Genomic DNA, 22,090 nt, shown 5'->3' on the forward strand with positions numbered 1-22,090 from the left:
CCTTTAGAATGTAAGTTCAAGAGCCCTGCTGTACCTTTTGTATTGAACTGTACTGTAATTGTGTTGTCCCCACTATACATTGTAAAGCACTGCATAAACTGTTGATGCAATATAAATCGTGTATAATAATAATAATAATTACTGTGAAAATATTATTTGAGCCTTAGTCTCCTGAAGAATTTCTCAATATCTGACCATACCTGTAAATTATCCAATTTGGTGGTTGGGCAGAATGTGAGGCCTTTGGAGAGAGCTGTTACTTCTGATGCGGAAAGTTTATGATTTGACAAATTTATGATTCCAAGTTCCTCTGTTATAGCCACATTTTCAGTCAGGGCAGCATTTACATAAGGGAGATCTTGGGATTCTGGATCGGGTTCCAAGTTGCTGATAGCAGGAGTTATAGAAGTCATAGCTCCCAACTGTCCCTGATTTTGAGGGACTGTCCCTGATTTGGAACAATGTCCCTCTGTCCCTCATTCCTTCTCATTTGTCCTTAATTTTGGTCTGATCTATATAGATGTATATAAAATGCACTTTTTATCTATCAAAAAGTGTTTTCCAGCGCTAAACCTTTCATCTGATTTCTAAATTGCTGCATTTGTAAATTCCAAAAGCCGATATAAAGGAATAGTAGTGGTAAAAAAACACTTGTGGGTTTAATCAATCTTTTTTTTTTTGTACAATTCTTCTTTAAGGGGTTGTGGAAAGGGGTGTGTCCTATGCCTGCATACTTTTGCTGATAGGTGTCCCTCATTCCCATCTCAAAAAGTTGGGAGGTTTGTAGAAGTTGTGTATGTTTTATGTTGTATCCAAAAGGTCTACTCTTGGTGTGGTTTTTGGAGGTTTTTTTTGCTTCCTGTTCATGGCAAGTTTTTGCTTTGTAGGGTCCAATGATGTTAAGGTTTCAAACACCAACTGCTTTTTTTTTGCTGCTAAAACTTTTGTGAGTCAGTACTGCTTGAACCTTGAAGAAGGGGACATACCCCAAAAGCTTGTCCTGAAAAATTGTATGTTAGTGCAAATAAAAAAAGTATCACGGACAGTACTCAATTTTCTCTGTCACAATTGCACTAATACGGCTACAAACGCCTCAAGTATGCTAGTAATAGAGAATTCCAGCAGGTGGCAGTGCTGGCATAAAAATAAAGCTCACCATACTGTTGTCACTGTTAAATAGTAGCATACTGCTTCTGTCACTAGATGTCCGGGAAATGGAACCACAGAAAAGTACAAATACAGTAAAATGTGGAAATTAAAGAGGCACCTTTGGAAAGTATATTTAAAGTATATCTATGGTCAGAATGTAAAATCATATATTTATTTCAAAATTGTATTTCAGTTATTGCTAGCCTACGTACTCCTATTAACCACTTGACTTGCCTACTGGGCGCTTTTACCCCCTTCCTGCCCAGGCCAGTTTTCAGCTTTCAACGTTGCCACACTTTGAATGACTATTGCGTGGTCATGCTACACTATACCCAAACAAAATTTTTATCGTTTTTTGTACACAAATAGAGATTTCTTTTTGTGGTATTTAATCACCGCTGTTTTTTTTTTTTTTTTGCTAAATAAATGAATAAAGACCATCAATGTTGAAAAACAAAACAAAACCTTTCTCATAGTTTGTTATAAATTTTGCAACACTGAAGAAATGGCTGCACTCCAAGATCCATCAAAATTCTTATGTAATAACGAACATCCCAAGTGTTACAGACAGTTCAAATAGTAGATGCGTTTCACACACTAACAGGTGCGCTAATTCATTACCAAATTTTGGACACAGATAATTTTTCTCCTTCATTGATGTGTGCTGATGTGACTGCACTGATAGGCACTGATGAGGCAGGACTGATAGACATTGATGGGCACTGATAGGCTGCACTGATGGGCATTGATAGGCATTGGTGGGCACTGATGGGCACTGATGAAGTGGCACTAGTGGGCACTGATGAGGCTGCACTGATGGGCACTGATAGGTGGCACTGATGGGCATTGATAAAGGCACTGATGGGCACTGATAGGTGGCACTGATGAGCACTGGTAGTCAGCACTGATAGGTGATGCTGATGAGGAAGCACTGATGGACACTGATTGCCAGCACTTATGGGCACTGATTGCCAGCACTGGGGGACATTGATTTGCAGCACTGGTAGGCACTGTTCGGACTGCACTGATAATCAGGACAATGATAATCAGTGCTCTGATTATCAGTGTACATGTCCCTTTTAGAGAGAAGCCAGTTATCGTCTCTCTTCTCCCCTCCTTATGCTGTCAGCGTTAGGAAAGGAGTCCCAATAACCAGCTTCTGTTGACATCTGTGATCAGCTGTGATTGTGTAATAAAATGGTCAGCTTACACTCCTGTGCCTTGCTTTTGCTAGGTGCTTCAATGAGGCTTCAATGAGGCTTCGGTGGGGCTTCGATGAGGCTTTGATGGAGCTTCAATGGAGCTTCGATGAGGCTCTCTAGCAAACCTCAGACGGGCCCAGACATGTACTGGCTTAAGCAGGGGGACACGTCTGGCACTGCAGGATCTGAGTCCCTGGCGTCGTAGTGTGTTACTGTTGGTAGCCTTTGTTACGTTGGTCCCAGCTCTTTGCAGGTCATTCACTAGGTCCCCCTGTGTGGTTATGGGATTTTTGCTCAGCATTCTTGTGATCATTTTGACCTCACGGGGTGAGATCTTGCGTGGAGCCCCAGATCGAGGGAGATTATCAGTGGTCTTGTATGTCTTCCATTTTCTAATTATTGCTCCCACAGTTGTTTTCTTCACACCAAGCTGCTTGCCTATTGCAGATTCAGTCTTCCCAGCCTGGTGCAGGTGTGCAATTTTGTTTCTGGTGTCCTTCGACAGCTCTTTGGTCTTCACCATAGTGGAGTTTGGAGTGTGACTGTTTAAAGTTGTGGACAGGTATCTTTTATACTGATAACAAGTTCAAACAGGTGCCATTAATACAGGTAATGAGTGGAGGACAGAGGAGTCTCTTAACCACTTTCAGACCGGACCAATTTGCTGGTCAAAGACCAGACCACTTTTTGCGATTCGGCACTGCGTCGCTTTAACTGACAATTGCGCGGTCGTGTGACGTGGCTCCCAAACAAAATTGATGTCCTTTTTTTCCCACAAATAGAGCTTTCTTTTGGTGGTATTTGATCACCCCTGCGGTTTTTATTTTTTGCGCTATAAACAAAAATAGAGCGACAATTTTGAAAAAAAACGCATTATTTTTTACTTTTTGTTATAATAAATATCCCCCAAAAATATATAAAAAAACATTTTTTTCCCTCAGTTTAGGCCGATACATATTCTTGGTAAAAAAAAATCGCAATAAGCGATTATTGATTGGTTTGCGCAAAAGTTATAGCGTTTACAAAATAGGGATAGTTTTATAGCATTTTTATTAATACTTTTTTATTATTTATTTTTTTACTAGTAATTTTTATTGTGACTGCGACATTGTGGGGGACCCATCGGACATTTTTGACACATTTTTGGGACCATTGTCATTTATACAATAATCACTGCTATATAAATGCAGTGATTCCTGTGTAAATGACACTGGCAGTGAAGGGGTTAACCAGTGGGTGGCAGTGTAGGGGTTAAGTGTTCCTAGGGGTGTGTTACTAACTGTGGGGGGGTTGGGCTTTCATTTAGTGAACACTGATCTCTGCTCCAATCACATTGAGCAGAGATCAGCGTCACTAGTTGCTAGGCAGAATGGAGAAATGTTGTTTACAACGGCATTTCTTCATTCGGCCGCTCCGTGAGACGATCGTGGGGATGCCCGCGGCGATCGAGTCCGCGGGTCCCGCGACCGGACTCACGGAGGTCCCGACCAGCGCGGGAGCGCGCCGCCGGCGGCGCGCTCCCGATGGCAGGGCGGCAAATTTAAAGGGACGTACATGTATGCCCATTTGCCTGCCCGTGCCATTCTGTCGACGTACATCGTCGCTTGCTGGTCGGCAAGTGGTTAAATAAGAAGATACAGGTCTGTGAGAGCCAGAAATCTTGCTTGTTTGTAGATGACCAAATACTTATTTTCCACCATAATTTGCAAATAAATTCTTTAAAAAAACAGACAATGTGATTGCCTGGATTTGTTTCCACATTTTGTCTCTCATAGCTGAGGTATATCTATGATGACAATAACAGGCCTCTCTTATCTTTTTAAGTGGGAGAACTTGCACAATTGGTGGCTGACTAAATACTTTTTTGCCCCACTGTAGATGCACAGCAGTACAGAAATAATACAAGCTTTATATAAGAAAACATTATTAATAGTACATACATCAAATGCATAAACAGTAATTATCAGGAAAGGTAAATCAATAAAACATGTGCTGCGCTACTACTTAAGTGATATCCACCCACTATGTGACACTTTTCAACATATATAAATACATTAACCAACAAAAATGTGCTATTAGTGCATTCACTCATGCTTATTCAAGTAACATCTTATCCACAATATATAAATATTCATGAAATGTCTCTGTGATCATATGACCATTAATCAAAAATAAAAATGCTAGCTGCTCCCAGATATAGTACACATACATTGTAGCCAAGGCGCAGGATATAATTATCTATTATCAGGAAAGGGCCCAACTAGAGTCCTATTGAAATTGTACACATATATGTAGGTACATATAGTTATTAATAGAGATACCTCTAGATGAATGTTGTAGTTCAGTTGCAGGGGCCCTTGAGGATGATCACTATGTGGCATCCGTCTTTGTGTTGAAGACCTGAAGACAAAATCAGCGGTGATGGGGAGATTCTCCAACTGTTGTCCAACCTGCCTGGAATGGAGCTTCACACCGGTAGGAACTGTGGTGTGGCAGTGAAACTCAGAATCACTTAGTATGTGCTTTAGTCCCTCAATAGTGGTTTCTGATCTGCCATGCAACCTGAACTCCAACTACTAGAAGGTGCTGTCAGATGCCTAACCTGGTTCTAGCCTATGCTGGCTATTTAACCTTAAAGCGGGAGTCCGCGGGGAGTTCCTCCGTTTTTTTTTTAAAAGCCAGCAGCTACAAATACTGCAGCTGCTGACTTTTAAAATAATGTCACTTACCCGCCCAGCGCGCCCGCGATGTCGGCACCCGAAGCCGATCTCTCGATCGTCTCTCGGGTGCTGCCGCCGCCTTTCGGCTTCATTTCCCGGTTCCCTACTGCGCATGCGCGAGTCGTGCTGCGCAATAAGGATCGTCCCGCTGTCTCTGGGATCCGTGTGTTTCCCAGCAGGCAGTGGGGGACTTTCGGATAGGGGCGTAGATTCTGCAGAATCTACGCCCCTTTCCGCAGATAGCTATGCCGGAAGTGGGTGCAGATACCTGTACTGTACAGGTACCTGCACCCCCTCCCCCCTGAAAGGTGCCAATTGTGGCGCCGGAGGGGGGGAGGATTCCAATGAGCGGAAGGTCCACTTTAGGGTGGACCTCCGCTTTAAGCTAAAACTAGCTATAGAATACCTGACCAGAAGGAATAGGGTTATCTAAAATAACAGGAGCTGTATATAAACTCTATAGCAATAAACAGGTTCACCTACTAATATACTGGAAGGGGACCATTACATGCATAGAGTAGCCCAACCCTAGCTATTTGGCACTGTGAATGTGAGGTTATGAAAATGGGAGGAACCGTAGAATTATTATTATGATAATCAATCAAATTATCTGATTCATTTCAAGATAAATTGTTTGGCTTCAGTGGTTGACAGCTCCACATTTGCTATAGTCAGTCAGCGTCTAGGTTTTATCCTCAAAGTTTAAAGCGGAACTTCATCCAAAAGGGGAAATTTTGCTTATTTGCTTCCATCCCTCCAGGCACTTTTTTTTTGGGGGGGGGGGGGGCAACTGCTCTCACTTCTGGTTGGATCGCTGCGGTGGTGTGAGCAGAAGTACAGCCCCCCCTCCTCATCACAGGGCCCAGAAGATTGTGGGACCATTCACATAGTGCAGCATGGCTCGTGCACGTGCAGTGGGTAACTGCAATGCCTCAGTTAAGATGCTGGCGCTTGCACCCGAAGCTGATTGAAGAATCGGCTCGGGTGAGGACAGTGCTGGGCTACTGGACAGGTAATTGTCTTTATATTAGGAGTCAGGATTTGTAGCTGCTAACACTACATTTTTTGAGGGGGGATTGGTGCTCCTCTTCAATTGAAGAAGATGAAGTTAGAAGCTGATTGGTTTCTTTGCACATCTGCACCAGATTCTGGCTGCTTCAGTCTTAGTAAATTCCCCTTCATTTGTCAAACAAGGAAGCATTATTCAGGTTGGAAATTGCAGCTGATCCCCCATTGTTCTTATGCTAATGCAAGATCAGTGCTAATGTCATGTATCCAAATGCATACTACTACCATGGGTGAAATTACGTAGGCTGCCAGCCCGCATACACATAACTGTGTGAAGGAAAGGATGAACAATCTTCAGGTGTTTGGTTTTTGAACATCTGACCTCTGTCTTTTGTGTTTATCCAGCTTTAGGTAACCTGCTGAGACTCTTTTGTTCTATTGCTGCTGGAGAGCCACAAATTGCCTTTACTTTCTCTGCACAAAATTCCCCATCGGCTGGCGTTTGACATTTTACGTGCATGCTGCCTTTATCCAGGTCTTTCACATGAGTGATATTTAGAGGTGTGCTGTTTAATTGTGTTTGTATGACATGTTTTTACGCTCTATGAAGTGTAAAAGTTGCAGTTTCCACCTTGTAATCGGTGTGTTCCTCACTTTCCATTATTAATGTTCGCTGAGAGTGTTTGTAATTGTAGTTGATGGTGTTGTTAGCTGTGTACAAATCTGCTTTTCCAGCACTTCTTTTTGGCTATGGATACACATATTTAGTGCATGTATATTTAAATGGACTTATTTAACCACTTGACCACTGGGCACTTAAACACCCTTAATAACCAGACCAATTTTCAGCTTTCGGTGCTCTCGCATTTTGAATGACAATTACTCAGTCATGCAACACTGGACCTATATGAAATTTTTGTCCTTTTTTTCACACAAATAGAGCTTTCTTTTGGTGGTATTTAATCACCGCTAGGTTTTTTTTTTTTTGTGCTATAAAAGAAAAAATACAGAAAATTCTGTAAAAAAACGAATTTTTCTTTGTTTCTGTTAGAAAATTTAGCAGATTAGTAATTTTTTCTTCATAAATTTTGGCCAAAATTTATACTACTACATATCTTTGGTAAAAATAAGTACAAATTGGTGGATATTATTTGGTCTTTGTGAAAGTTATAGAGTCCACAAGCTATGGTGCCAATATCTGAAAATTGATCACACCTGAAGGACTGACGGCCTATTTCAATTCTTGAGACCCTAACATGCCAGAAAAGTACAAATACCCCCCAAATGACCCCTTTTTGGAAAGAAGACATTCCAAGGTATTTAGTAAGAGGCATGATGAGTTTTTTGAAGTTGTCATTTTTTCCCACAATTCTTTGCAAAATCAAGATTCTTTTTACTTTTTTTTTTTTTTTCACAAAATTGTCATATTATCAGGTTATTTCTCACACACAGCATATGCATACCACAAATTACACCCCAAAACACATTCTTCTATTACTCCCGAGTATGGTGATACCACATGTGTGAGACTTTTACACAGCGTGGCCACATACAGAGGCCCAACATGCATGGAGCGCCATCAGGTGTTCTGGAGCACCCAGGACAATTCTGACATTTCTCTCCTACATGTAAAAATCATAATTTATTTGCTAGAAAATTACATAGAACTCCAAAACATTATATATGTTTTTTTAGCAAAGACCCTGGAGAATACAATGGTGGTCTTTGCAACTTTTTATCTCGCACGGTATTTGCGCAGTAATTTTTCGAATGCTTTTTTTTGGAAAAAAAACTGTTTTGTGCTTAAAAAAAAAAAAAAACACAGTAAAGTTAGCCCAATTTTTGCATAATGTGAAAGATGAAGTTACGCTGAGTAAATAGATACCTAATATGTCACTCTTCAAAATTGCACACGCTCGTGGAATGGCGGCAAACGTCGCTACTTAAAAATCCCCATAGGCGACGATTTACATTTTTTTTACTGGTTATATGTTTTGAGTTACAGAGGAGGTCTAGGGCTGGAATTATTTCTCTCGCTCTAACGTTCGCAGCGATACCTCACATGTGTGGTTTGAACACCGTTTTCATATGTGGGCGGGACTTACGCATGCGTTCGCTTCTGCATGCGAGCACATGGGGACAGGGGCGCTTTAAAAAAAACATTTTTTTTTATTGTTCATTTTACTTTATTTATTTTAGTTTGACATTTTTTTCCCCAAAAATAATTTTTTTGATCACTTTTATTCCTATTACAAGGAATGTAAACATCCCTTGTAATAGGAATATGGCATGACAGGTCCTCTTTACAGTGAGATGTGGGGTCAATAAGACCCACATCTCACCTCTAAGCTGGGAAGCCTGCAAAAAAAAAAGATTCTGGCTTTGATCGTATTAGCGATTCGGTAGAAGCACCGGAGGGCGGAGGGCGGCGGGAGATGTCTATGGCTGGGTATTGCAGGGTATCACCGACTATGGCTGGGTATCTCAGAGCATGGTGTTGCAGAGTACTGCGTTGCAGAGCATTGCAGGGTATTGGCGGGTGTTGCAGAGCATTGCAGAGTGTTGCAGGGTATTGGCGGGTGTTGCAGAGCATTGCAGAGTGTTGCAGGGTATCGGCGGGGGTTGCAGAGCATTGCAGAGTGTTGCAGGGTATCGGCGGGGGTTGCAGAGCATTGCAGAGTGTTGCAGGGTATCGGCGGGGGTTGCAGAGCATTGCAGAGTGTTGCAGGGTATCGGCGGGGGTTGCAGAGCATTGCAGAGTGTTGCAGGGTATTGGCGGGTGTTGCAGAGTGTTGCAGGGTATTGCAGAGCGTTGCGGAGTGTTGCAGGGCATTGCGGAGTGTTGCAGGGCATTGCAGAGTGTTGCAGGGCATTGCGGAGTGTTGCAGGGCATTGCGGAGTGTTGCAGGGCATTGCGGAGTGTTGCAGGGCAATGCAGAGTGTTGCAGGGCAATGCAGAGTGTTGCAGGGCAATGCAGAGTGTTGCAGGGCATTGCAGAGTGTTGCAGGGCATTGCAGAGTGTTGCAGGGCATTGCAGAGTATTTGCAGGGAATTGCAGAGTATTTGCAGGGAATTGCAGAGTATTTGCAGGGAATTGCAGAGTAATGCAGAGTATTTGCAGGGAATTGCAGAGTAATGCAGAGTATTTGCAGGGAATTGCAGAGTATTTGCAGGGAATTGCAGAGTAATGCAGAGTATTTGCAGGGAATTGCAGAGTAATGCAGAGTATTTGCAGGGATTTGAGGGGTTAATTTTCGGTGAGCAGCGATGTGGGCACTGCAGATGCAGCCCACATCGCTGCTGACACCGATCTCTTCCCCCTCCGCTGTACCGATCGGTACAGAGAGGGGGAGGGAGGAACCGGCGTCATAACATGACGCCGGCTTGTTTACAAGTGATCACTCCGTCATTTGACGGAGCGATCACGTGGTAAACGGCCGCGATGAGCGGCCGTTTACCGTGATTCGTGATGCGCCGGGTCCACTGGACCCGGCGGTCACGGATGCTCTCGTGTGCGCGCCCCAGGGGGCGCGCGAGAGCAGAATTCTGGGAGGCCGTTAATTAACGGCCTCTTAGAGTTAAACAACCGCCCTGATGCCGTTAATCGGCAATGGGCGGTTGTTAAGTGGTTAAAAATGCAGCTTCATGAAAGTCTTTGCCCCTGTACACACGGTCGGAGATTTCCACAACCAAATCCGTCGGATTTTGCCCGTCGGATCTTGTCCGAAACTGTTGCATACACACTTTCGAACTAAGTTGGCGAAAAATCCGATCTTTCAGAACGTGATGGCGTAATTTCGTTACGATGGGACTACATTCAGGCTAGTAGCCAATAGCTTTGATGTAGGAATTTGATCTGAGCATGCGTGGCACTTGGTCCGATCAAAATTCTCTACACGTGATCAGAGTATGTCCGATCGGCCCAGTTGGTCGGGAAATATTTCCAACATGTTGGAAAATTGTGTCCGACGGATATTCCGACGGAATCAGTCCGATGCATACCACACACAGTCGGATTATCCGACGACACGGTCCGATAGGACACATTCCAACGGATTCTCCGTCCGTGTGTACAAGGGCTTTGAGTGTAAATCGCAGCATGGAAATCATAATTCCCTGCTGTCAAAAGTTTTTCTAATAAGGATATGACAGTGCTTAATTTTAACTTACAATTGCGCAGGCATGTGGCGCTGTACCCAAATTAAAGCAGTTCTGCACACAATTTTCCTAGTTAAGCTCACTTGTTTCCAAATCTAGCCCAGAGTGCTCAATTGACATTTTTTTTTTCTTTTTTTTCTTTAGATCGGTGGCCTTGTGTATATTCCCTTTGTAATCTGGCTGCGGCTGTGGGCGGGGATTTTGCGGGTATCCGCATCATTTCCTGTCCCGGGTCTCCGGGGATCTCGTGTCATTCATCCCAGGTCAGTGCGGAGAGCCGTGGCGAAATCTCGTGGGAGTTCAACTGACGTGACGTTTCACATCACAACGGATGCGGGACCTTCCTAAGATGCCGCCCGTTGAGATTGCAACAAAGAAGTTTACATCGCTCGGCACAGTTACCACTAAGCATGTGCGGGAACCAGCAAGGAATGCTGGTACATCCACTGTAAGGGAACAAGGAATTCAAATGCCCACAAGCAAGATGAAAACTGATGTGCATTATTTTTATAAATGACGATTTGACAGAAAAACGGATCTGGATACCGGAAAGGAACACTAAAAGTGAGTCTGACTTTAGAAAGATAGTAATTTTAAACTGTACAAAAAAAAAAAAATTGTGTGTGCAGATCCGCTTTAAATAAATGTCCTTTTTTCCCACAAATAGAGCTTTCTTTTGGTGGTATTTTACCACCTCTGTGATTTTTATTTTTTGCTATAAAACATATCCAATAAAAATGTAAAAAAATCGAATGTCTTCATCAATTTAGGCGAATATGTATTCTGCTACATATTTTTGGTAAACAAATCCCAATAAGCATATATTGAAACGTATATTGAAGCATGGTGGTGGCAGTATCATGCTTTGGGGCTGTTTTTCTTCAGCTGGAACAGGGGCCTTAGTCAAGGTAGAGGTAATTATGAACAGTTCCAAATACCAGTCAATATTGGCACAAAACCTTCAGGCTTCTGCTTGAAAACTGAACATATCTTTCAGCATGATAACGACCCAAATCATACATGCAAATCAACAAGGGAAAGGCTTCACCAGAAAAGATTAAAGTTTTGGCATGGCCCAGCCAGAGCCCAGACCTGAATCCGATTAAAGATTTGTGGAGTGATCTGAAGAGGGCTGTGCACAGGAGATGCCCTCACAATCTGACAGATTTGGAGTGTTTTTGCAAAGAAGAGTGGGCAAATATTGGCAAGTCAAGATGTGCCATGCTGGTAGACTTCAAAAGGTGCTTTAAAAAAGTATTAGGTTTAATGCTGTGCACACTTATGCAACCATATTATTTTTATTTTTTATTTTTACTTCCCTCCACCTAAAAGATTTCAGTTTGTTGTCCAACTGCATTGTACAGTTTATAGGTCACAATAAAGAATGAAAAAGTTCTGAAATGATTTATCTTTGTCTCATTTTTTTACACAGAAACCTGACATTTTGACAGGGGTGTGTAGACTTTTTATATCCATTGTTTATACACATACCCACACGCATGTGTTTGAGTTGTGGGGGGCACACCCTAATGCAATAGGATGTGCACACCTATGGGTGCAAGATCAGTGTTAACAGCAACCTCACCTTAAAAAATAGAGTCATGGATATGTGTTATTTTCATGACCTGACGAGCAGGCGCTATGTTTTATTTTCAAGTTAAATTTCCTGAAACCACAGGTTTTGGGGCTAATTTGCTAAATTTCTGGTTTCAGTACCAGTCCAGCTGGGTTGAACTGGGTTCTCCTTGGCCGCAGGTGTCGGTGTCACCGTCGGCAAGGTTAGAGGCGCAGTCTAGCTGCGTGTATTGCATGCCACTGATTTCCCTCAGAACCAGCCCAGTGGGAGTGTTCTCCTGCTGTGCATTCTGGGGGAGGGGGGGTGGTATTTAAGGTACCGACCTCACGTGCTTCAGGGTTCCGGAGATTATTTTCTGTCTGTTTGGTTCTGGTTCTCCTGACCAGCACCATGGCCCTCCTGGCCTGGGGTGCGGAACCATGCACTTCAAGTCTCGGGGCTGGCTGGCCCGAGGCGACGCAACTGCAGGGACAGGCCTGAATGGAATTTGGGGCCTATTGATCCAGAGGTGGTCCGGTGCCATCTTATCTGAAGGGAGAGGCCCAGCAACTGGAAAAACCCCAGGGGAGGACTCTTCAGGAGAAGACCGTGCGTAAGGCTGGCTTCTCTGATGGAGCCTGGAGGCTAGGTTGAAGGACGCTACCTGGATCAACACTTATACAGTATCGCTGGATCGGCTGAGAGATATTGGTACCGTATGATAGCTTTACAAATTTTGTCTACATCCCTCATTACGTTCTAGGGGACTTCACAAGTCTCTGGCAGAGACTTTGTTAAATATCCTATGCTCAAGTCTGTGGCAGAGACTTTGTCAAACACCTTACCGGCTGCTAGACCTAGTGAGAGGGGTGTACAATCCAGTTGTGAAACGGTCTTTATTCTCTGGATTTTCTATAAGGACTCCCTTGTGACTTTTGCAGTCTAAAGTACCTGAACTCGCTCCTAACCCTCTATCCTTATCGAGAGACTCTGATTCTGTTTCAAATAAATAACCCAAAAGAAGATTCAGTGTCAGTTTCCACATTTCTTTGGGCTATCTACCACGGGAACCCCTAGACGGAGAAGTAAACAAGAAGGTAATGGTAAGCCCAATAAAACCAGCAGCTCCTTCGGGGGTCAGTGCTACATTCATTTGCACACAGATTTTCTTTACTTAAATTGCCTCAACAGATCCCCAAATGAGGCCCTTTTCCACCCCCAGACCCCACAGCTGCTATGGCTATTGTTACACTGCTTTGACTTTAGATACACTTAAATAATGTGATCTGTTTCCAGGCTCTGATATTGTCTTTTGGACTCCTCTTGAAGAATTCAAGGTAGTCTTGTAGTACATATGTATCTATTACCTTTTGGGTCGCTGAGCCCAACGTTCATAAGATATTTTCCAAGGGTACTGCATCTCTAGAGGCATATACAGTAGCAGGAGAGATCCACAATGAAGTTTACTAAAAGGTTTGCCCAATGTACAGTTAGTTGCCTTGTGGCAGAAATTTTGTTTCTCTCAGCAAAACTAGAGTTTCAATTCAAACTCTAAAAGTCTAGAGGAAAAGTTTCCAGATAGTGAAAAGGACTAGGAGTATATCAGAGTCTGCCGATATTTCTTTCTTTTTCTGATTTATGATGATGGAATTTTGCATTATCTCTTTTGGAGCAGACACATTCATCACAATTACAGAGTGGCAAAGAATTATTTGCGGTGGCTGTCGGAAGCAGTCCTCTGCCACGTGTGATTAATGTGGTGCCGCCTCACATGTAAGGAAGAGGCTTGTTCAGGAAATTTTTTTCCCATGAAATCTTTTACTTTGTTAAATAGAGAAGGGTTCTGCGATTCAGCTTTTTTATAAGATAAGGAAGGTTCAATGACACATGAAATGGATGTAGACACAGGTTTTGTATCATTCATTTGAAAGTAGGTAGACACTGTAGTTTGTATCAGTAACATATAGTTCAAAGGAAACATTTAAATGTCATCTAAAAGTTATTGTGCTGGCAAAATGCATTGCATTAAGTTTCTACATCAGCGTTGATGCATCAATTTTTTTAGGGTGGCCACTTACGGTCAATTACTAACTAACCAAGTGGCAATGATGACCACCTTTAGTCAGGACAGATATACCTTTTGTGCACACTGTTCAACTTCCTGTATACCTGTGCAGTCTAATTTCTCCACTGCAGGTGGTGTTGTCTGCAGCAGCAATGTAGAAGGAGGAGGAAGTCAAGAGTTCCTCTATGTTTTTTTTAGTCACAGGGGGGCAGCTGTCTGATTGGATGCTGGAGCCCCATGTGACTTTGGCGGCCATCTTGGGTCAGGCAGAGTCTATTTAAAGTGGTAGTAAACCCACTTTTTCATCTTTTACCTACAGGTAAGCCTGTAATAAGGCTTACTTGTAGGTACTGTGAATATCTCCCAAACTTGCACTGTTTAGGAGATATTCAGAGTGCATGTAGCTAGCGCTATCACCAGAGCATGTGCTCTGAAGGTCTTGCATTCTGTGCAGGACCGCCAGCGCCTGTTCTGTAAACTGCGGCTCCATCATGCACGTAGGAAAAAAAGGGGGGGTTACAGGCTGGTAGACCCGGACTGTAAAGAGGTTACTATAGGCACCAATAAATAGTTCAATATTAAGTTGATCGATTTAAGTACTATATTTTATTTAATGTTATTAGTATTATATTCAATAATTTACCATAAATATTTAAAGCGGGAGTCCGCCGTTTTTTTTTTTTTTTAAAAGCCAGCAGCTACAAATACTGCAGCTGCTGACTTTTAAAATAGTGACACTTACCCGCCCAGTGCGCCCGCGATGTCGGCACCCGAAGCCGATCTCTCGATCGTCTCTCGGGTGCTGCCATCGCCATCTTGGGTATGGGAATCAGGAAGTGGAGCCTTTCGGCTTCATTTCCCGGTTCCCTACTGCGCATGCGCGAGTCGCGCTGCGCAATAAGAAAGGTCCCCCACAGACAAATATAACTCATAGGACACACATAGATAACATTTACAACAATACACAGAACAACACAGGTCCGGACCAATTCCTATAGACTATTGTAACCGTTAATATTGAATATCAAAGTTATATATAATCTGGATAAACATGATTCAAAAATTCGCAATTAATCACTATATGGCTACCCAGTAGTTTATAGCAAACTAAGAGGAGGGGATAAGATGAATGGGCAAAGTTGAAATCAACTAGCATGAATTATAATTAAATACTATTATTTTAGGCTGAGTAACAGCTTAGATTTAAATGGTAAGTACGGAGTATCCACATCAGTTTATTATAAGGTGCAGTTTATTTTTCACTGGTGTACATTAGCCCCCAACTCCAATCAAGTATAAACATGGCCTTTTAGCCAAGCAACCTTGCTGCAGCGGGTTTATCCGTATATCAACTGTCCCCTTTAGATAGCGGCGGCTAAGACAATATATGAGATTTGGCTGCTGGTCTGTTTGAAATAAGTCTGGCAGCAGATGATTTTCATTAAATCAAAAAGTAACGCACACTGCTAAGGTTAATTCCAGACAGTTTGCAAACATTCTAAGGCAACTCAAAGCGTCTTTGTCCCTCATGTACGTGCAGGAGTGACATTCATATTGCTGCCCCGGCCACTCATGTAGTCAGAGGCCACGAACCCAGAAGAAAGACAGGATGAAGATGGAAGCCTTCTCAGTGGTGACATCATGATGCTGAAGGGCTTCGTTTATAAGGCAAGTCTCACATAATGTGCTAGTATGCAATGCGATATTAGTACATTATGGTATTGCCTTGCAGGGGATTTTTTTTTCTTTAAATGCGGTTTACTACCTCTTTAAGACCCTGGCTCCCGGGTTTGGCACGCATTTTGCGAGTGGCTAGAGTAGGGACAGGTTGCCCACCTGACAGGTACAGAGCCAGGGAATTTGTCAGGAATGCCATATACAGGCATCCAGCACAGGGTGATCAGATCAGTAGGCTGCACCATAAAGGAATCAGGAACAGATGGTTAAGTGAAAGAAATGTATTTATTAAGGAAAAAGACACGCTTAAACAACCAACACCAATAAACATAGTCAAACAAGTGAAAAAGCACAAGAACACGGAAACCCTATACACACCTAATAACTAACTAACTAAGTATATACAAATGCAAGGAACAAAACAGGGATAACAGATAAAGGGGAACAGGAAACAAGTACCAGGGGACAGGTCTCAAGGTGCAGATATGAGATAAAGGGTCCAGGACAGGTCAGGCTCAAGCAGGAATCAGGCTTGCAGGGGGAATACTGAAGCACTGAGCCTTGGTTAATGGTGGGCTTATATAGTCCAGCAGTCCCACATCAGGTGTAACTTGATTGTCAATTAGTAACTTGGCTGGGAGACACCCGCTGGTGGCCACCAGAACTACACCCTTTGGTGCTAAACGCAACAGTGCCACCAGTAGGTGAACCAAGCAATAATACTGTTCCTGACATAAATGTTTTGGAGGAGTAGGGAAAGTGTAGGGACAACTCCAAACCTCTGGAATGTTTCCCCTCTGGGTACAGACCAGTCAGTCCACATTCCACTCCTCGTGGCAGACGCTGTTGGCATCTCTGAGTCTTCAGTCTACTGCCCCATCCCTCATACATCTTGGGAGTGTTCCCAGGTTGGGTTGCTTTCATGACAAGCCTGTTGTGTATACTGGACTTCTGTTACAATCTATTTCTGTTACTGCACTGGGACTCTATGTGCTTTTTGACCACCACTTTACACTGAACCTACCCACAGGCCATTTATACTTCAGATGGGACAAATGCTTAATGGGACATTTTCTATTGCCTCATAGACCTGGACATGGCTAACTTCTATCTAATTGTCAATTGATATTCTATATAATGAATAAGTATTTTTGTTTATTTTTACTTGGCCAATAGTAAAATGGGAGGTATAAAATTTGGTTTGGCATAGGTGACTTTGTCCAGTACTGCTGCTGACACATCCCTGGCAAGCAGAAGTCCTTGTGATCACCTAGTAACATTTTTCAATTTCATTGGGCATAACCATTAGCAGAGAAGATCAAACTACAGTGTGTGAGCACCACTGGCATCAAGCAAGGACCATGGAGGGTTGTTAAGTTGGTTGTACATGGAGCAAATTTCAACCGGTTCCATGGATGGCTCTGTCAGCACCCTCTCCCGCTCAACTCCCTTCTATCTGAAAGTCAAAGGCGCAGAGCAGAAAAATGGCAACTGAACAGCAGCTAGATCAAATCAGATTTAACCACTGTTCAGAGATTCTGACTGCTGCCGCTGCCACTGCCGACTGTCAGAATACAATAGTTGGCAGGGGTAATTCCTCCATCCATGCTGTTTAGTGTTGATGGGGAATCATAAACCGCTGGTGGGTGGAATAAAGAAATCTTGGTGTATGGCCAACTTTGGTGCTCAATAAACCTCCGTATTTATTGCCGTATAACACCCGCCAGCGTATAACACGCACCCCAATTTTAGGAGGGAATTTTAAGGGAAAAAACTTTTAGGAGGGAAGTTTAAGGAAAAAAAATTACATTTAAATGCCCATCAATGCCTTATCAGTGTCCATCTGCAGCCTTGTCCATCATTGCACCCTTGGCAGTGTCCATCTACAGCCTTGTCAGTGTCATTTGCAGCCTTGTCATGCAGCCTTGTCAATGTCATTTGCAGCCTTGTCGTTTAAAAATGGCACAGCCGAGATACAGAGCCGGATGTCCTGTGTATCTTGGCGGCGCTCGGTCCCACTCGGCTGCTCTCGGCGGCTTACGCCGGCTCACACGGGACTGCGAGAGCGTCTGAAAGCCACAGAGAGCGGCTGAGAGTGGACGAAAGTTTAGATCAATCAGCGGGGGATTGGCGCATAACACGCACCCTCGTTTTCCCCCTGATTTTAAGGGGAAAAAAGTGTGCGTTATACGTCGATAAATACGGTAATTGCTGATATTTTACAACCCAGTCACAAAGTAGCACAGTAGCATCATGTTCATTGACACCCTTTTAAAGTTGTTTTTTTGTAAAACTAAAGCTGAGGTGAAGTTCTGGTGATCTATTTCTAGGCATTACTTTTCAACAATGCAAAAGTGAGGCCGCGTACACACGCGCGGACTGTTCGCCCAACTTTGTCCGCTGAACAGTGTTTGGGCGGACAGTCCGCTCGTGTGTGGGCTTTCAGCGGACAGTTTCAGCGGACAGTTTGACGAACAAGGTTTTTCGGAAATTCCGTAAAACTGTCCGCTGAAACCTTGTTTGAGCGAACAGTCCGCCCGTGTGTAGGCTTGTTCGTCAAACTAAGTTCCACGCATGCTCAGAAAGGATTTACACGCCGAAAGTTATAATGCAGTGTATAGGACGTCGTATTTTTCGTCCCGTCGTACGTGCCGTTCACGTCATCGCGCACGGTTTCAGCAAACTGTTCGTTCGTCGTGTGTGGCCATGTCCGTCCATGCTAATTTTGAGCGGACTGTTTGCCGAAACTGTTTGACGGACAAAGTTGGGCGAACAGTCCCCGCGTGTGTACGCGGCCTAAGAGTAATGCACATGTGTGCCAAAAAACTTCAAAGTTGATTGTAGGTAGGTCAAGATGATTCTGAAAATGGAAATACTGTGAAATTGTTGCATGGTTTACAGTGTTTGGGTTTCGGAAGGTTTGAATAAACTCAGTTTTAGGTAAAGGTCCCCAGAAAAAAACATGCATTTTTCCTGTAAAAATGGTACATTTAAAGCTGAAATATTGGATAAACAAGTATTGTTTGAATACAAAACTCAATTTTTTTTATTATTATTGTTATTTATTATTATTAATTCATTACGTTTCATTCGTTTAGATACAGCATTTGTTATATTCGGATAATACGTAACTTCAGATAAATTTGTATTCGTTATGTTCACTAACAGCCAAATTTGAAAGGAAATTCCAATACCTATAATTTATTAGTTAGTTATATTTAGGTTATTATTAGTTGGTTATTTCAGATTTTCGGGGTTTTCGGATTTTTTAATTTTGAATTTGCGAATTTACGAATTTGCGAATGTAAAAATTTTCTAATTTACAAATTTACGAGTATTCAAATGTATGAATATTAGGAAAAATTAGTTAAACGTGTTTTCGTTAATTCTGATATTTCCATATTAACTAATACTAATTTATTGAAATCCGTTAAAAAAAGAATCAGTAACGAAACAAACTGCACATGTCTACTCTTTTCATCTATAGCCTCTCCCTTGCTACCGGAATAATGCAGTTCTAGAGGGGTAACCATGTGTCATCAGGCCTTGGATCCCTCCTGTATTACCAGAATTCCCCTGGACTTCACTGAGAGAGATGTTTATAATCATGAATGAGCCGAACACTTCCCGGTTCGGTTCGCACCAGAACCTGCAAACAGACCTAAACTTTGTGTGAACTTTAGAACCCTATTAAAGTCTATGGGACTCGAACGTTCAAAATCTAAAGTGCTAATTTTAAAGGCTAATATGCAAGTTACTGTCCTAAAAAGTGTTTGGGGTCCTGGGTCCTGCCCCAGGGGACATGTATCAATGCAAAAAAAGTTTTAAAAACTGCAGTTTTTTCGGGCGCAGTGATTTTAATAATGATTAAAGTGAAACAATAAAAGTATAATATTCCTTTAAATTTTGTACCTGGGGGGTGTCTATAGTATGCCTGTGAAGGGGTGCATGTTTCCCGTGCTTAGAACTGTCCCTGCGCAAAGTGTAATTTCTGCAGAAAAAAAGTCATTTCAAATCACTCGCGGCTATAATGAATTGTTGGCTCCCGTAATACAGAGAATACTCACTGAAAGTCATTGATAAAAAAAAAAAAAGCGTGGGGTTCCCCCAAATTCAATTACCAGGCCCTTCAGGTCTGGTATGGATATTAAGGGGAACCCGCGTCAAAAAAAAAAAATTGATGTGGGGGTCCCCCTAAAAATCCATACCAGACCCTTTATCCGAGTACGCAACCTGGCAGGCCGAAGGAAAAGAGGGGGGGACGAGAGAGTGGCCCCCCTCCTGAACCGTACCAAGCCACATGCCCTCAACATTGGGAGGATGCTTTGGGGTCCCCCCCAAAGCACCATGTCCCCATGTTGATGGGGACAAGGGCCTCATCTCCACAACCCTGGCCGGTGGTTGTGGGGGTCTGCGGGCAGGAGGCTTATCAGAATCTGGAAGCCCCCTTTAACAAGGGGACCCCTAGATCCCGGCCCCCCCTTTTTGAAATGGTAAGGGGGTACAAAAGTACCCCTACCATTTCACAAAGAAAGTGTAAAAAATAGTTAAATAAGACAAACACACTTTTGAAAAATTCCTTTATTAAAAATAAAAAAAATTAAAAAAAGATTCCAGCGGTGGTAATCCACTCTTGCTATCCAGCGACGGATGATCATCTCTCCGGGGTCTAGCGATGGCTGATCTGATCCAACGACGGGTGATTTCTCAGTCCAGCACAGTCCATCCATGCATCCTCTGTCTCCGCTGTTGGAGACACTGCGGGGATCCCGGCGGCCTGACGTTTCTTATATGAGGAGGACGGGCCACCCGTCACCTGAGCCCACCCCCCTCTGACGCTAGTGAGGGAAGCCGGGCTTCCCCAATGACGTATGGGTGACCCAAAGGGCCTGGTATGGATATTTAGGGGGAACCCCACGTCAATTTTTTTTTACATTTGACGCGGGGTTCCCCTTAATATTCATACCAGACAAGTCATTTTTTATCAATGACTTTCAATGAGTGTTCTCTGTATTACGGGAGCCGACAATTCATTATCCCCGTGAGTGATTTTAAATGAAATTACACTTTGTGCAGGGACAGTTCTAAGCACGGGAAACATGCGCCCCTTCACAGGCATACTATAGACACCCCCAGGTATGAAATTTAAAGGAATATTACACTTTTATTGTTTCACTTTAATCATTATTAAAATCACTGCTCCCAAAAACACAGCTGTTTGTAAAACTTTTTTTTGCATTGATCCATGTCCCCTGGGGCAGGACCCAGGTCTCCAAACACTTTTTAGGACAGTAACTTGCATATTAGCCTTTAAAATTAGCACTTTAGATTTCTCCCATAGACTTGTACAGGGTGTTCTGCGGCTTTTTGAATTTGCTGCGAACACCCCAAATGGTTCAGTGTTTGCTGAACAGGCGAACAGGCAATGTTCGACTAGAACTCGAAGCTCATCCCTAATCACAAGTAGCTGTTTGTGTTTTGAACTGTTTTACTGATATTGTGACTCTCTCTTGTTGTTATAAAGTCTTACATGCAATGCAATACAATCACTTTATCATGATTGGGTCACAGAGACATTGCTGTGATGAGCCATATTTGTGCAGCTTTCATAATCTGTTTTGTATTTTTCTGCAGTATACACATGCCTTTTACCATCCTTGTGACAGACCTAGACGGGAGAGAGGCTTTTGGAGAGGATTGAATGCTGGCCTCTTGGATTCTGATTATGGACCCTGGATTTTAAGGGAACAATACTCTTTACGAGGTGAATGAGAAATACAGTCTGATCTGTACTAATTGGGCTCAATCTTGTATATATGTATATATTGTCTCATTTTGTTGTGGACTCTTTGCTGTGATCGTTTGGGGTGTGGCTGTATCCCAATGTTCTATTGTGTCTGTCTGCCTTGGATATTATGGGATGTTTATCTCTATGGAGGGAGGGGGGGATTCCTCCAGCAGCCCCCTGCTGATAAGACTGTTTACTGATGAGAAGTTGAACACATCTGACCTGTGTGCCTATTGTCATTGGACAGCTTACCCCACCCTGTTTTCCAAGGAAAGAGTCTCTGAGTTATTTTATCTCTTGTGTCCATGTGTGATAATAAAGAGTTTGTTGTTTGCCACTCCATGACTGGTGTTTTGTAATGACTGGGTGGGCTAAAGGGTCTTGGATAGTGCTGGTTCTGGACAGAGGAAGCATAGATGGCGGACAGAGACCTTTTGAGGACAGGGGTTTGTCACAATCCTAAACATACACTATATTACCAAAAGTATTGGGACACCTGCCTTTACAAGCAGATGAACTTTAATGGCATCCCAGTCTTAGTCCGTAGGGTTTAATATTGAGTTAGGGTTTAATATTGAGTTGGCCCACCCTCTGCAGCTAGAAAAGCTCCAAGGCTTCTGGGAAGGTTGTCTACAAGGTTTAAGAGTGTGTCTATGGGAATGTTTGACCATTCTAACAGCAGTGCACTTGTGAGGTCAGGTACTGATGTTGGACTAGAAGACCTGGCTCACAATTTCCTCTCTAATTTATCCCAAAGGTGTTCTATC

Source organism: Lithobates pipiens, unplaced genomic scaffold, assembly GCF_037356315.1.
Source record: "Lithobates pipiens isolate NorthernLeopardFrog02 unplaced genomic scaffold, aLitPip1_a1.2 Scaffold_18, whole genome shotgun sequence".
In the NCBI taxonomy this organism is placed as follows: Eukaryota; Metazoa; Chordata; class Amphibia; order Anura; family Ranidae; genus Lithobates; species Lithobates pipiens.